The 17621-nt window shown below is 38.6% G+C and overlaps 1 long non-coding RNA gene across 1 annotated transcript in view; it reads right to left on the reverse strand.

Moving 5' to 3' along the window:
- The window catches only part of LOC103102127 (uncharacterized), an 84470-nt gene that overhangs the window by 7359 nt on the left and 59490 nt on the right, over positions 1 to 17621 (reverse strand). The gene's annotated exons all lie outside the window — the stretch shown is intronic.

Consider the following 17621-nt stretch of genomic DNA (forward strand, 5'->3'; position numbering starts at 1 on the left):
CTTCATATTTAGGAAACACTGGGTTCTAGTCCTGCTTCTGACACATCCAGATTGTGTGGTCCTGGACAAGTCACAACATCTCAGTGTCCTTTGGCAACTCTCTGAGAAATTCTGAGCTATACAGATAAAATCAAGTCTGTAAAAAGAAAAGAAAAGGAAAAGAAGAAAATAAAAGGGAGGAAAGGAAAAGGAAAGAAAAGAAGAAAGAAAAGAAGAAAAAGTGCTAGAGATTGTGCTAAACACTGAAGAGGGGGAAATGGGTGAAACTATACAATCTCTGTCCTTAAGAAGCTGACAATCAAAAGTTTAAATTTAGAAATGGTATGTTATATTTGACCAAATGGATCCTTTTTTATATTAACTGTAACATTATTTTATAATGTCATTTTACATATATTTTATATATCACTTTATATAAACTATTTCTAGTGGACTACTCTAGTAGGAAAAGGTTAGCATCACTTAATTCATTCAGATTTAGAACTTAAGCCTGAGTAATAGTGTGACCTGGTCGATACAGAGATGACTCTCAGAGTCAAAAAGATCAGTGAGTGATTAAGAACCACCTCTCACACAAACTGGGGGTGGAACCTGGGCAAATCTTTTGACATCCCAGTGGCTCAAGTGTCTAAGTCTAGATGTGTCAGAAAAGTTATGAATTCCCTTTGGTAGAGGGATTTTCCTCAAGGAGGACTTCCTTTCTCTGAACTGGAAATTTGTAACGAAGATGAATATTTGAGTGGAGGTCCTCAGCTTTGGGATCTCTCCCAAACTCACAAAGATCCAAAATGCCTTTGTCCATGAGCTACTTTGCAAAACAACTTTTATTAGGATGGTGATGAATGTTCACAGATAAATAGAGGCCAGTCAAAGGACTTTGGAAATATTGGTGGTTCAATGTAGATTGGATTTTTATTTTATCTGAATAACTCAAAAAAAGAATGGTAAAGCGCTTTGGGTCAGCTATGGAGTCAAAAATATCTAGTTTGGATCCTTCCTCTGATTTCCATTTTAACCAACCAGTAAGTCAATAAACATGCATTAAGTGCCTTCTGTTTTCCAGGTACTATGCTAAGCACAGAGGATATAAAAAAAAGCCAAAAGACAGTCACTGGCCACAAGCAGTTCCCAGTCTGATGACGGTGACAACATGCAAACAATTATGTACAGACTATAAACAGGAGAAAGTAGAAAGTAATTTATCCTCTCATTCAGATGAGTTACCATTCTGCTTTGGAAGATGAAGTTTTCACACCAGAAGTTCTGTCCCCTATACTTATGAAATCATAGCTCTGAAATGTTTTAAGAAAAAAAGGAAACATGGAAAAAGTTGAGAATTACCTTGGAAATTATAAAAACAATGACAGTCATAAAAGCAGTAGTATTAAGGAAACAGCACTAACCCTGGGGTCTGAGAATCTGAATGCAAATCTTGCCCCTGACACCTTATACCAGTTAGACCTTAGGGAAAATCACACCATCTCTGAGCCTCAATTTCCTCACTTTTGAAATGAGGGAGATAGACTCAAGGATCACTAAGGTCCCTAGCAACCCCTTGTTGTTGTTTAGTTGTTTTCAGTCTTGTCTACTTTATGACCTCAACTGAAGTTTTCTTGGAAAAGATACTGCAGTGGTGTGTTATTTCTTCTCCAGCTCATTTTCCAAATGAAGAAACTGAGGCAAACAGGGTTAAGTGACTTGCCTAGAGTTACAGAGCTAGAGTCTTCCAATGCTAAGATCAATAACTGGGGAGTCCTAGAGTTTACTAAATGTTTAATATATATGATCTCATTCCATTCTCACAAGACCTAATATAAGTATTATTATTTTGAAGTTAGAAATTGTACTTACATGGAACTTCATATTACCTCTTTCATGGACTTAAGGAAACAGCAAAATAGCATTTTCTGTGTCTGACTTATATAAGTATGTATTCAGTTTTCTCTTATCAGTTTTTACAAAGGACATTAGGTAGCTAGTCAGTGGCTCGGAGATTGGTAAGCACCAATAGTCAGGAAAAGCAAATAATGCTATCAGTTTTCTCCAGCTACATTTCTTACTCATTTCCCCATTGCCTCCTGTATTCCATTGGTTCCAAAGCAAATAACCTAATGAAATGGTCTTTGTGGTGTGGCACCATTGAATGAGTTCACCATGCCAACTCAGCTTACCTTGCTAATGTGCTTCTTGGTCATGAGACTCTTGAAATAACATCAGAGAATCCAGTTAAATCCAAAAGCATTTTTTCAGAGCCTACTATGGACCCAGTACAGGAGATACAAGAAAAAGACAAAAATAGTTCCTGATCTCAAGTAGCTCATCATCTAATGGGGTGACAACCGCAAACAGTTATGTACTAACAACATACATACTAAATAAATTGGAGATAGGTTCCACTAAGATTAAGGAGGACTAAGAAGGGCTTCTTGCAGAATGGAGGACTTCAGCTGAGGTTTGAAGAAAGCCATAGAGGCCAGGAAGTGGCAATCAGGAGGAAGGGAATTTCACAGATTCGAGACAGACAGTGAAATTGTGTGAGGAACAAGGAGGCCTGTGACACTGGATCACAGAAAAAGTAGAAAGGAGTAAAATATATAAGAATACTGAACAGGTAGGAGGTAGCTAGCCTCTGAAAGGAATTAAAAGCCCAACGCTAGATTTAATATTGGATCTTGGAGGTAATAAGGAGTTTATGGAATGGGAGTAGGAAGAGGTGACATGGTTGGACCTTTGCTTTAATAACCAATTTGATGCTGCATAGAGGGAAATCCTAAATTGGTAGTAGTAATAATAGGAGGAGAAGGAGGAACTTTAGAGATCATTTAGTACAATCCCCTAATTCTATAGATCAGAAAACTGAGAAACAGAAAGGGGATGTGATCTTGCCCAAGGTCACAGAGCTGGTAAGTCTTCTTTCACAATGCTTCCCTTAATTGTGTCCATACTATCAGCAAATCTCTCTTTTAAAGAGTTCTTATGATTTCATATCAGGAATATCACTTCAGAATTTCACATGATCTAGATCTGGAAGGAACATCCGAGGCCATCTCATTTTTCCCTCATGAGGAAACAGAGGCCCAGAGAAGGACAATTATTTACCTAAATTCAACAACCAGGGATTAAGTTTCTGTGGGGAAATTTAAACCCAGGTTCTCTAACTTCAAAGTCAATACTCTTTCTCTTCTTTCTCCTGTACCAGGCTACATCCCATCTACCATACTGCTTCCCTTACCAAATCTAAGAAAAGATGATTTAACAAATAGAACTACCCCCATTTCCATTCCTTAAGGAATGGACTGCTTCTGTCAGTGGTGAGTTTTCAAAACTTGGGATTGTTGTAGGAGCAGGAGATTACCCTGTTTCTTCTGCCTATAAAATATGAAGGCTGGCCCAGGTTCCTTCCAGCTCCAACATTCTGAGATCCTGTTATAATAAAAAAGAGCCTCAGACTCTTTGAGCCACTGCAGGTTGTCTCTATCTCAGCATCCTTGGACTAGAAAATATAGCCCAGAGGACTTAGTCCTTTCAACTCCAGAATGTCCTCTGTTGGGATCTGGTATCTTCTTGAATCAATGAATGTTTCCAGAGCTTCACTATATCTAAGTGGCCCTAGTTGTGCTTCTACCCTGAGCATCTTTCTACTAGTCTGCTTCATACTGTTACCTCTTTCACCTCCTCCCTGACTCCGATTCTGAAACCATAATCAAATCAATACTGCCCCAGCTACTGGAAAGACTGTCTTTTTGGCTTCATTCCCTATTTCAGTGACTTTACAAAACAAATATCCCCTTTCTTGCAACTATACTCCTATATCTGTTATCACCCCCCCCCTGCATTGGAATGTCCTTGAGGGTGGAAACATCTCTACTTTTGCATATGTATCCAGAATTTGGGACAGTTCTTGGCACTGAGCAAGCTTTTTCAATAAGCTTCAGACACTTACTAGCTGTGTGACTCTGGGCTAGTCACTTGACCTTGTTTGCCCCATTTCTTATCTGTAAAATGAGATAGAGAAGGAAATGACAAACCACTCCATGTCTTTGCCAAGAAAACTCCAAATAGTGACACAAAGCCAGATGTGACTGAAATAATACAGCAAAGCTCTTTATGATTTTTTTTATTCATTCAATCAAGTGAGACTTTAGCCAATAATAGAATTCATACTGGGTTTTGTTTGGTCTAGAAATGTAATTTAATTGAAATAGGGAAGTGCTAGTAAGGGCTCTTTCTTTATTAAGGTACTTCATTTGCAAGTGTTCTATAATTTATAGTTTTAGAGAGTTGCCTGGGGCACTCAGAAGTTAAGTGGCTTGCTAGGTGACATGCAAGCAGTGTCAGAGTCTGTATTTGTACCTATGACTTTTGGTATTCGAGTACAGCTCTCTAGTCACTCTAGAACATCTCTAGAACAAGGTTCCTAAGGATTTAGAAAGGTAAGATGTGTTTCAGGTGAAGATAAGCAGCATGAGCAAGGGGAAGGGAATGAACAATAATCACACCTCCACAAAAACATCTTAGACTGTGAATGGTCTTGGGGATATAATTTTCATTTCCCCACAAAAATATGTGGCAACATTTATTCTCTGTATACATATTTTCTCTCAACCCCAAAATGCAAAAACCTCAGATTTCCACAATATGAAATTCATTTACAAGGACTATAGATAATATTTGGGTACTTCAGGTCAAACAATGAACTACAAATGGATTTTTAGCTTCTGTCATCTGAGATGATGGAAAGAAGAAAATTCTGGAAAGTGAAAGTGATAAGCACTTTGTCTAGAAACCTAGAGCTCCTGGCAAGAGCAAAAAAGGGTGACTAAACTCGGATCTATTAGTCCTACTTATTGTTTGATAAAAAATTCATGAATTTCCTTCTAATGTTGCTTAGTGCCTGCTATAAACTGATATTGGCTCCAAGTTCTTCCTCATCAATTTATATTTAGTAAGTGTTCTTGGAGAGGTTAGGGAAGGTGATGAGGGGGTTCTGAACTTACTCAAAATCCAGATTCTCTTACTAAAGACACCCTTCACAAAAACACGATTTACTAATTATTAACAGGACAGGACATGTCTGTTAAACAAAGCAGTAAGATACAAACTATGAACTGGTGTATTTGATCAAAACTGGGCTGCCATTCAATGAATTAAAATCCAACCTCAGACACTTTTAAGTTGTGTGACCCTGGGCATGTCACTTAACCTTCATATGCCTATAATAATAGCACCTACTTTCCAGGGTTATTGTAAGGATTAAATGAGACTATGTATATGTATATGTGTGTGCATTTACACATGTGCATATATTATAGATATATATGTTAGAGAGAGAGAGCTTCCTTCATTCCTTTAACTGTATGTGTATAATGTCCCATAGATCACCTTGACCTCAGTTTCTACATGGTATTAGTTCTACCAAGTGCATGTCCAAAGGCAGCATCTCTACTAGATGAGTCCTTGTCTCAGCTACCATTATTTGGGGGTCCAGAATGTTACTCTTTGTTGCTTAGGGCATCAATGCTAGTGACGCTATAAAGCCAGACCTGAAATTCTGGGATGCCTAAGTAATCCCTATACTCTGGGATGACCAGATGCCAAGGCATTCCCCAGATTTTTTGACCTCACAAAGCTGACGAGGCTCCCCTCCTTTCATCTGGAATGAGAAAACAAAGTAGAAGCCACCAATTGGGGTCCATTTCTCAGGGTCCATTGTTTCAAACAAAAGACCTTTTCCATTATACCATGATTTTTCATTGGAGACCATTAGAAAAGGGGTCATGGGAGCTCCCTCAGAAGTGAATGAGGCAAAAAGGAGGTTGCCTTTTGGAATGCCTCCAAAGCTAGTCAAATAACCTGCTCTCTACCAAGTGATCTACCAACCAGAACCAGTTATAGAATGTCTACATCTGTATATCTACAGTCTCTTTAAGGCACTTTCCTTCCATCCAACATCATGATGATTCTCCCAAAAGCAAGACCCTTAACATCTTCAACATGGAAAATTTGCATCAGCTTAGCAAGCTGATGGGTTCTGTATGTAAGCAACCCTCCCAATGCAATAGCTCGTCTTGTACAATCATGGGTTAGTTTCTCAGGAATTCAGTTTCTTGGGTTTATCAAACACTGGATGACTATACACATTTGCTCCTTGGTCTTAAATATCTAACCTATTTACTTTTCTATTTTTTTAATCTGTTAGAAGTTATTTTTAATAGCTGCTGCTTTATAGGAAAGTTAAAACACAAAGCACCACTCTTTTCTACTTTTTCTAATTAGATCTCTTGTATTCTTAAATGTTTGCTCTTCCACATGTATTTTAATTCTACAAAATATATCTTGGCAATTTGATTGGAATAATACTAAATCTGTAGAGTAATTTGGATCCAATCATTTTTACTACATTAGCACCCACAAATGCTGGAAGCTGCCCAATTATTTAGATATTTATCTCAGTAAATTTTACGTTATAATGTTATTTGTGTAAATACTCTCTGTGTCTTGGTAGGCTAATCCTCGGGTGTTTAATGAAGTTTATTCAACCAGGTGTGTCTTCCTTCATTCTGTTTTATTTTCCAAATCTCTTTATAACTTGGCCTGCTGCTATCTTTCCAGTCTTTTTACAGTTGATTCTCCCCACTGCATCTAATCTATTCTGTAATCCAGTGATTACTCTCCACATGTATGTACATTACTAACATTTTCTTCATCACCTTTATGAAGAAAATGGCCTCTGTGCCAACCAGGAAAAGAGACTCTTTGAATTGAAAAGAGACTCTTTGAATTATATAACCTGACTCAGAGCCACTGCCTTTTTAGCTAGTGGAGGAAGGGCTCTAGTCATCAGTTTAGGTAGATGATTCCAAAATCCATTAACCTTTTCTGTAATGGGGGTTTTGGTATTATGTTCAATTCTTCTTGCGGATGATTAAAATCTTTATGAAGAGAGGGCAGAGGGGCGATGATGGGGGTGGAAATGAGAGGGAACAGAGAAAATAGCTAGGGATGAATGAGGATCAGTTACAGATAAACTCAGGAACTAAGATTAAGGATGACTAGAAGGGCTTCTTTCAGAAGAAAGAACTTTAGCTAAGGGAAAGAAGCTAGGGAGGCCAGGAGGTAGAGATGAGCAATAAAAGAATTCCAAACATAGAAGACAAGACTTGGACATGACTTAAAAACAACTGAACAAGAACAATTTGATCCTGACAACCCTGAGAGGAAGGTGCTATTATTCTCATTTTATAATTGCAGAAACTGAGGCAGAAAGTTGCCTAAAAAACTGAAAAGGTAAATTACTTTCAGACTCTTATAACTAGTTTGTTTTAAAAATTGTTGTTCATCCTTCATTTTTCTAAAAGGACCAATGACATCATGGAGTGATGTCTTGATTTGCCCTAGAGCTGGACTTAAGTGAGGCAAAAATATATAAAGTCTTCAGTCTGAGTCTCTCTTCAGAATTATCTAAGTCCAGTGGCAAGACAAAAGTCAGAATGGCTGGTGATGGCAGTGGATGATCTTTACATCTTCAGTGTCTGACCATGCTCTACGGGTTCTTCATCACCTATTTTAGGCACCTTCACAGACACTGGAACAAATTTTCTCATCCATCCATTCTTCCAGATGAAGTCTTCACTTGCTTGGAGTAGACTTCCCTCAAACTCACCAACAGGTTTGAGGCCTATGAGTTACCCTCAACCAGTTTTAGCCTGTCTGTTGAGACAGTTCTATTGGGATGTGGCTGCTCTTCTTGCTACAGCTTCTTGAAGCCCCAGGTAAGAGTTAGGCAAAAGGTGGATACCAAAGGTGGATGAGCAGCCCTGAAAAGGACTTAACATGCCCTCCCACAAAAGGAATTAATCCTCTCTGAACATCAGAGGCAGGAGTATGCCAGAGGTCTGATGTTAAAATAAAAGTAAACACTTGAACAGTTAAAGGGGGGTTTGCTTTTAAAAAGTACAAAACAAGAATACAGCACTTATCCTGAATATTGGATATATTCCCACCTGCTCTATATACAGAATAAGATCTGGTCAGTAGGGTAGACTTTAAGATACCCACCAAGTCTGAAGAAGTCAGTGCCTTAGTCCTCTGAGCCAATCAAATGCCAAAAAACAAACAAACAAACAAAAAAACATTGCAGTGCCTTTTAAGAGAAAACTAGACTAGCCTACATTGCACTGAGTCTTAGAAAAGGTTGGCTAAGTACCAGGGATATGTTGGATCTGGTTGGTGAGAACTGATTGTTAAATTTTCAATCTGAGCACTTATACATCTGGAATTACAAATACTACAAATCAGGGCCTGATTTATTATTTCACTGAAATCACTGAATATACACTGAAGGCATATGTTTAACAACTGACTCTCCACATGTATGTACATTACTAACATTTTCTTTATATGTTTAACAACTGGCTCTCCACATGTATGTACATTACTAACATTTTCTTTATATGTTTAACAACTGACTCTCCACATGTATGTACATTACTAACATTTTCTTTATATGTTTAACAACTGACTCTCCACATGTATGTACATTACTAACATTTTCTTTATATGTTTAACAACTGACTCTCCACATGTATGTACATTACTAACATGATGAAGAAAATGTTAGTAATGTACATACATGTGGAGAGTCAGTTGTTAAACATATACCTTCATATCCTTTCCTTACCACCATGTTAGAGGACTCTCATAAATAATATTGCTCTTCTCATACAACCCGAATACTTAACAGATGTAAATGGAGAGACAGGAGGGGAGTCTTTGCTCTAACCAGATTGTGTCTTTCCAACATCTATTTCCCAATTCGCCAGAGAGTTCCTTTCTTCAATTTGACTTACAATCAAAAATGCATGTAATTTTCATTACAATCCATGCAATATTACTCCTGTACACATTTAGCCATAATATAAATTATTTTCTAACATAAATTTAAATGTCCTCAACTTCTTTTTAGCATCCATGATTTTATACCAATAAATTGGTGTATCTCTACCAATCCCTCTACTTACTAATGACCAGTATTAATGAATTTCTGTGGCTAAAATGTCTTTATCCAAAGGCCAATCTTCTGGAGAAAAGGGAAGATCTGCCTGTTCATAATATCAACTTCATTATCAAGGGCCTGAATTAATATTTGCAACCGGGTCCTCTGGCTCCAAATAGTATTCTTTTTCTCATGCCATCCTAAACTTAAATACAATGATTTGAGGGTGAAGGAGAAAAAAAGTAGTAAGAAACACTGAGAAGAGAGCTTAAGTTGAGGAAAAACAGGGGGATCCAGGAATATATTCAGATAAGCCTAATGCCCATTAATAATGACCATTCAAATCATATTTTCAGATAGAAATTTGGGTAGAAAGAGGTAGTCAAAGAAACAAGTTTGTTTGACAAACAAATTTGCTGATCAAGTTGTATGAGTTACTGACAGGCAGCCCACCTTCAAATCCAAGATGAACAAGCACTCTATGTAGTATGATTTGAGTGGCACTAGAAAAATACAATGCTATTCCTCCTTCGTTCCAAAGAGGACCAATGACATCATAAGGGTGATGGCTTTATTAGCACATGAATCAGCTTTAAGTGAGGCAGACTTGCACAAAGTGATCAATCTCTCTGTCACTTACAGAAACCTCAAAGTCCAGAGACAAGATAAAAGTCATGAAGATTGGCAATGGCCCAGGATACACTAGATGACCCTGGTGCCTTTGATGTCTGACCAAGTTCTAAATGCTTCTTAGTACCTGCTTCAGCCACCTTCATAGCCATTGGGACAAGTTGTTCTCATCTGCCTATTCTTCTAAGAGAAGTCTTCACATGCTTGGGGTAGACATCTCATTAACTCACCAAAGGGTTTGTGGGCTGTCAGTTACCCTCAACCTGGTTTAGATCATGCCAAGACACTTTTATGAAGATGCAGTTCTTAAAGGAAGAAATCAATATCAATATCCATATTGAAATCTATCAATATCATGTCTATCAATAACCATATGGAAAAGTGCTCCGAAATAACAAATACTTAGAGCAATACAAATTAAACAACTATGAAATTCCATTTCACACTCATCTTGGCAAATTCAACAACAAAAAAAGGAAACAGATATTGGAGAGACTATAAGAAAGCAGGTACATAAATGCACTATTAGTGGAGCTGCGAACTGGTCCAACCATTCTGGAAAGCAACTTGGAACTCTCACATAAAAGTCCCTTAACTTCATATGCTCTGAATGAGCAATACTGCTACTAAGTCTATCCCCTAAAAACATTCAAAAAAGAAGGAAAGCACTCAAATGGAAAACAATATCTGTAAAATTTCTTTTTGTGGCAGCAAAGAACTAGAAAGTAAATTAATGCTCATTGTGACAGAGGCTGGCACATAAGAAAAGCACCAGGCTGAAGAGTGTGTGCAACAGATCACCTTGACAGGGGAGGGGCCCCAGGAGATTGGAATCTTGAGGATGTAAGAGTTAAAATTTTGGGGAAACTGAGGCAGGTAGAAATTAGTTTCTCTCTGCAAGGAGTATTATATTTTTAGAGGTTTATTTAAGATTAAGAACTTAAGAATATACAAGTAAGAAAAGCACGTGTCTAGGACAGAGAGAGGCCTAGACAACCTCACCTACATCATGAAAAGACCTGTCTGCTTGCAAGCGGAAACAGGAAAGCCCAGAGAGACCCCGCCATAGGCGGAGACCCTTTAAATAATAATTTGCTCTGGGCCCAGGTGAGAATTCAGTGAGATTATAAAGCAAAATCTTCAAACCCCTTCTCCTCTCTCTGAGCCATCCCTAAACATCAGCTGTCTCCCTTGAACCCCGCTTGGAAGAGGGGTCTCTCCACTCTTTCAGCCTCTTGATACTAAAAGTCTTGACCCCTCTAATACAAATAAACAACTCCTCAACTACATCATTTATTAGGTAATAGCTGAGCAGATTTTCATATATGAATGTAATGAAATACTATTATGTTATAAAAAAGGACCCCAAAAAACCATACTTTCTTAGAAACCTGGGAAGACTTGAAGGAACTGAAAACAAGTTTAATGAGAAGGACCAAGAGAACAATATATATAATAATGACAACATTGTAAAGACAAAAAGTCCTTGAAAGACTTAGAGACCTCTGCTCAGTGTATGGCCAACCTAGATTCCAGAGAGCTACTGATGATTTATCTAAACTTCCCACTTCCTGATAGAGAGATAATGTATTCATTTTTTGGACATAGACAATATTTCACTTAACTATTCATATGTTATTACAGTTTTGTTTTTCTTTCTCTTTCTCTTTTAATAAAGTGGTTAAGCTGTAGTGAACTGTCTTCACTGGTTGTTAATTTAAAAATAGAATGAAATTAAACAAGTGTTCCCCTTTTTCATTTTCTCAAACATCTCCTTTCCAGTTCTGCCACTGGCATTGCATTCTTGTTGTTAAACTAGGTTTCACATAAAACAAGGTTCCCATTAGAGAGGAGGGATGGTACGATGGAAATGATCCTGGATTTAGAATCTAAGAAACAATTCAAGTTCTGACTTTACAATTTGCCAACTCTCTGTCTTTTAAGCTCTCTAGTTTTTTTCATCTGTAAAATAAGATTACTAATATTCTCTATTATCTATTATCAGGGAAAGTACTTTGTAAGCCTTCCTTCAAATGCTATAAAAATGTAAGCTGTTTTTATTATTATCAAGTGGTTCCTAGGGTTCACCTGATGATATAGATCAGAGATTGTTACCCAAGGGTGAAGAGGTTTTTCCGAGTGCTTCCAAATAACAATATCTACAACTGGAGAGTTCTGGCCAGAGAACCAGAGGACAAGTTCCATAGAAAGGCTGTGAGTCAGTATAGATAAGTGTGTGTGTTGGGGGGAGATGGGATATGGACGGCAAATAATAGACCTTGGGAAAACGTTAATCAACAATCATTTATTAAGCACCCGATAGTATCAGGCACTGGGCTAATTGACCAGGAGCCCAGAGCTAGAGATACAAAAGCAAAAATAGAAGAGTCCCTGCCCTCAAGGAGATTGTATTCTATTGGGAGGGAGGAAAAGGAGATAACATATATAATGTGTAAATATGTATGATAGTATTCTATAGTTTATTGTAATGTATTGAGAGCCTATAATGTTATAATATAGATGTTATCTTCATGTCCTTTCCCCAAAAGATCACAATATGATATTAGTGAATAATGTATTAGAGAATATATTCTAATATGTGTTATATTATGGTATAGTAGCTATGCTATAATATTATATATATGTAGTTGTTAGAGTACACAAAATTAGAATACACAAAATATAAAAATGTATACAAAATAAATGCAAGCCTTTTCTGGAGAGAGAAAACACTAGATGTGAAGAACTTGGCAAGGGTTGTGGCATTAAGCCTCCAACTTCCAAATTGTGCCTTGAAAAACTCTGAGAACAGTTAATCCCTGTGTCTTCTTTTTGTTTGCATAAGGTAGAGGAATATTCGTTGGCCTTAAAATCACATGACCTGAATTCACAATCCACACCCTATCCTTGCTAACTGTGTGACCCTACAAAGTCACTTTTCCTCTAAAATCCAGCTTCTTCATCCATAAACTGAAATACCAACAATGATTGAGAGATAGTGGGCTGGCCTTGGGAAGACCAAGGTTCAAGTCCTCTCTCTGACACCTATTGGCTAGGTGACCCTAAAGTCAAAGTCCTCAAAATTAACCATTCAGTAACTGAAACAATACTCTAAGTCTATAAGTTGCAGAGAATTTGCTGATTAGCATTGGTTGAAAGATTTTCCTCACTGGGAGTTTAGGAGACCCTAAACCAACAAAATCACAATTACAGATCAAAACTTTAGGGGAAAAAACAGCTAGATATTATAATTAATACTTAGTCTAATAGACTATCTTATGGCTATTATAAGGAAAGTGGTTTTTAATTTTTAAAAAATGTGAGCTAATCTTTAAGGTTGTTTTGTTGATTGATCATGTACAGCCTAGTTTAACTTAACCCCCCAGTTTATCTTTTGGCAGCTAGGTGGTGCAGTGCCAACCCCGGAGTTATGAAAACCTGAGTTCAAATCCATTCTCAGACATGGAATAGTTGTGTGACCTTGGGCAAGTCACTTAACCTCTGTTTTTCTCAGTTTCCTCATCTATAAAATGTGCCAGGAAAGGAAATGGCAAACTATTCCAGTATCTTTGCCAAGAAATCCCCTAAAGGGTCATGAAGAGCTGAATGTGACTGAATAAAAACCATTTCTCTTTGGAGGAGAAGACTAAGACCAAACTGAATTTTGGTGTAACCTGATTTCTTCTATTGTAGGTTCTTGCCATGCATGACCTGCTGAGCAAGTCAGTGCTGAGTATTTTCTTGATAGAGTTTTCAAGAGCATTTTCTGAAATAAATCCACAAAATCAGATTTATGAGAATATTAACCCTTGATCTAGATACATAGAATAATTCCAAAGCAGCCTATGGTGTTAGAACCCCACCTCTGATTACAAACTGTCAGGGAAGTAAGCTGATAGCAGATGAATCAGGAAGTAAGCTGATAGCAGATGAATCCAGGACAACCAAGAATGACTAGTGAAATAATTGCAATGCAAAGGAAACATAGTTTGATTGAAAACACACTGGACTGGGAGTCTGGAGAAGGAGGTTTGGGTGCTGAGTACTGTGTGATGTCAGACAAAATGCTTCCCTCTCTGGTATTCAGTTTTTTTCATCTGTAAGATGAAGGGGTCATAGCTTTAGACCTGGAAAGAAACCTTTAATGTTAGTTAATATAATATCCTCATTCAACATATGGGGAAACTGAACCCCAAGACAGGAAATGATGTGCCCAAGATCAAGATCAAGTGGGTAGGAAACTTTAGCAATGATGCTTGAAAGCAGGTCCTCTGGCTCCAGACTGAACATTCTTTCTATTGTATCATGGTGCTTCCTAAGCCCATTAAGCAATAATTTTTCGCTAGAAGCTCTGTGACAATAAAATGTTTAAGTTATTGTTGTCAAAATAATGTTGCCTTGTTTGGTGCAACGTGCATCGAATAAAAAAGTAATTGTAGCAAAATTCGTATATGGTGAGAGACTGCCAAGGATTAGGACTCAGATATTAGAGGAAGGGTACCCCCTTCAAGGGGTGGCTAGGTGGCATAGTGAATAGGGTGCTGGCTCTGGAGTCAGGAAGACTCATCTTCCTGAGTTGAAATCGAGTGTCAGATATTTACTAGCTATATGACCTTGAGAAAATCACAAAACTCCCATTTACTTCAGCTCCTTATCTGTAAAATGGGGACATAACTGGAAGAGGAAATGGCAAACTACTCAAGTATCTTTGACCCCACCCCACACCCCACACAAAAAAGAAAAAAGAAAAGAAAAAGCCATGAACAAACATTCGTGAGTGTGGTAGAGGCATGAAGAGATAGAGAGGTTTTGCAGGACAAGCCAAGATGCAAGAAACAATCTGGGGACCTGACCTGCCTGTCAATCAAGAAGAAGGTTCCAAATGGAATGTTCCCAGGAGAGTCAGTTGAGGGTCTAGCCACAGAGAGGAGAAGCAGGAACTTGGATTGGTTTTTGTTTCTCTCTGGGAGTTGAAGCTGGCCGGGGGAAGAAGCTGAACTGATACTCTGAAATTGGTGGCTTTGTGAAGAAAAAAGAAGCTTTTAACTGTTGTTCTCCATCTCTAACTGTCTTTCTGTCACAGTTTGTGACTGGACTGATTTCCCAATCCCTCAAATTCTCCTTATTATAGATTAGGGAAACCCTCATCCCTCATCCCTCAGTTTCCCATCCTGTTATCCCAATAAACCCCTTACCTGAGAAGGAAAAGAAGAGTATCTTTATAGTTCACTGGGGGGGTGGGGGGTGGGGGGAAGAAGCCAAAGGCTTCAAGAAGAACTGGGAGGTGAAGGAGACAGGGAGGAGAGGGTGAAGGAGGGAGGGAGAGAGGGTAGGAGGAGATTAGGAGAAATATTGATCCACTAGTCATCAGTAGGGATCAGTAGGCAAACCCCAGAGCATTCCCCAGTATCTATCTAGAGCAATCCCCTGTGGCAGCATCTCTCTCTATCTCTGTAGCAAGTATCCCATACCAGCAGCTGCTCTCTAGTCACAAGCCAGAGCATCCAGTCATTGCAACAAGAAGTGTCACACAGATTACCTCTTTCTATTTCTTGAGTCACATAAAGTTGGATATGACTAACTGAATAACAATAACTCCCTTCAAGATGTCATTCCGCAAGTTATAATCTCAATAAGATCTCCATTCAATGCCTAATCGTGGATTCCAGTCAATGCTGCATTTCCTATGCATTGATATTTAGGCTAAGTCAAGAAGGCGCAAGCTTAAATGGGCAGTATCTACCTTCAGGGAAAGTCTCTGAAGGCCCCTGGCTCCCAGGCCCAGTGTGGTCAAGTGGAGAAAAACTTGTCACTAGTTAGTGGACTATCAATGGATGAATATTTTGGCTTCTGCACATTAAAATTGAGAGGCAATATGGTGGCACAGTGGATAGGGTGGCAGACTTGGAGGCAGGAAGACCTAAGTTCAAATCCTACCTCAGGCACCAGCCAGCTGTGTGACTCTAGGCAAATTAAAATGGGGATAGCACCTACCTCAGATAACTGTTGTTAAGAGTCAGATAATATGTTATATTACATATTATTGCATACATACAATATAGTCAGATAGTATGTAAAGGACTTTGCCAATCTTAAAAAAATGATCTAAATGCTGGTTGTTGTTTTAGCCAGCCTTAGAATCCAGAAGAAAGGGTCTAAGTTCTCTCCTCTGAGGCATATATTGCATGGCTGTGTGGTCATGAGAAAGTAACTTCAGTTCTCTGGGCCCCAGGCAACTTTTTAAGATTAAATTGCAGAGGAGGAATTAATACACATTGGAGAAAAGGAGTTTCCTTCATGGTAAGTCAGAGGTCTAGATGTTCTTCCCATGAGAAAACAAACAAAAAACCCAGCAGCAGACATTTCCACAACCATAGTTTTTGCCTTTTTATATATATGTCAATGTGGCCATTGATGGCCACACAATATTCCCAATGCATTATTATCACTCTGATAACATTACTCCCCTATTCAAAACCCTTCAGCACCTGGCAGCACTTAGATGTCTCAGTGCTTAGGGAGGCAGGCCTAGAGATGGGTCCTGGGTTCAAAGCTGGCCTGAGATTTCTTAGTTGTATGACCCTGGGCAAGTCACTTAACCCCCATTGTCTAGCCATTACCATTCTTCTGCCTTGGAACCAATATACAGTATTGATTCTGAAATGAAAGGGAAGAGTTTTTTTTTTTTAAATCCCTCAGCAGTCTCTCATTGGCTTTTATGGAAAAACAGTCCTTCCCCTTGGAAGACTGGAGTGAAGGTTTGGGGGGGGGGAGGGAGAAGGATGACAAAATGATAGCATCCTATGCTCAAATGACAACATACAACTAACTTTTAATTATAATAACATAGAGTCATGAGGTTGTTGTTTAGTCATTTTAGTCATGTCCAATTCTTCCTGACCCCACCTAAGTTTTCTTGGTAAAGATACTAGAGTGATTTGCTGTTTCCTTCTCCAGCTCATTTTATAGATAAAGAAACTGAGGCCAACAGGGTTAAATGACTGACGTGCCTGGGGATACATAGCTAGTAAGTATCTAAAGGCAGATGTGAATTTTGGAAGAAGATTCTTCCTGATTTCAAGCCCGGTGTGCTAGCCACTGTACCACCTAGCTGCCCCCAGTGAGGAGGATCTAACTACAAAGTGGAAGGTTGCAATAAGCAATTGTGGAGTGAGAAAACTGCTAGCTTATTAGCACTGCTTGCTCCAGTATTTTCCCTTCTGATGAAACTGTTACGATTGATATGTCAGCCTCAACTTCTCACCCTCAGGATCATGGGGCCCAATATCCAGGGGTCACAGAGCGCACAGAGATCACAGATGGGATTTAAATCTCTGCCTTCCTGTCTCCAAGGCCAGTGTTTTTTTTTCTATGCCTCTTATTGGTAGTGCTGGGATAGGAAATCCGAAAAACATTGTCCATTCCAAAGGGATATTGCTAGGGAAGGACATCATTAGCAGAGACAAGTGAGGGCCAGAAAGTCTTCCAGATCCAAGGGCAGAGGAAATGCCCCCCCCACCCCCAATGCTATAGAGCCTGCAACACTAAGTTTTCCTCTGTTTCCTCCTATCTAAAATAGGAATAATGATCTTTGTATAGGCAGTTAGGTGACACAGTAGATGGAGTGCCTGTCCCAGAGACAAGAAGACACATTTTCTTGAGTTTAAATCAGGCCTCATATATTTCTTAGCTATGTGACCCTGAGCAAATCACTTAACTCTATTAGCCTTGGTTTCCCCATCTATAAAATGAGCTAGAGAAGGAAATGGCAAAGTGCTCTAGTATCTTTGCCATGAAAACCTCAAATGGAGTCACCAAGAGTTAGACATGACTGTAACCATTAAAAACAATCTTTGTACTCCTTTCTTCCCATGGTTATTCTGTCCTATAGAATGTAAGCTACATGAAAACAGGACCTGTTTCATTTTTGTCTTTGTATCTCCAGCTCCCAGAACATAGTAGTTTCTTCATAAATGCTTGTTGATTAGTGAAAATT

The sequence above is a fragment of the Monodelphis domestica genome, chromosome 1 (assembly GCF_027887165.1).
Source record: "Monodelphis domestica isolate mMonDom1 chromosome 1, mMonDom1.pri, whole genome shotgun sequence".
Classification (NCBI taxonomy): Eukaryota; Metazoa; Chordata; class Mammalia; order Didelphimorphia; family Didelphidae; genus Monodelphis; species Monodelphis domestica.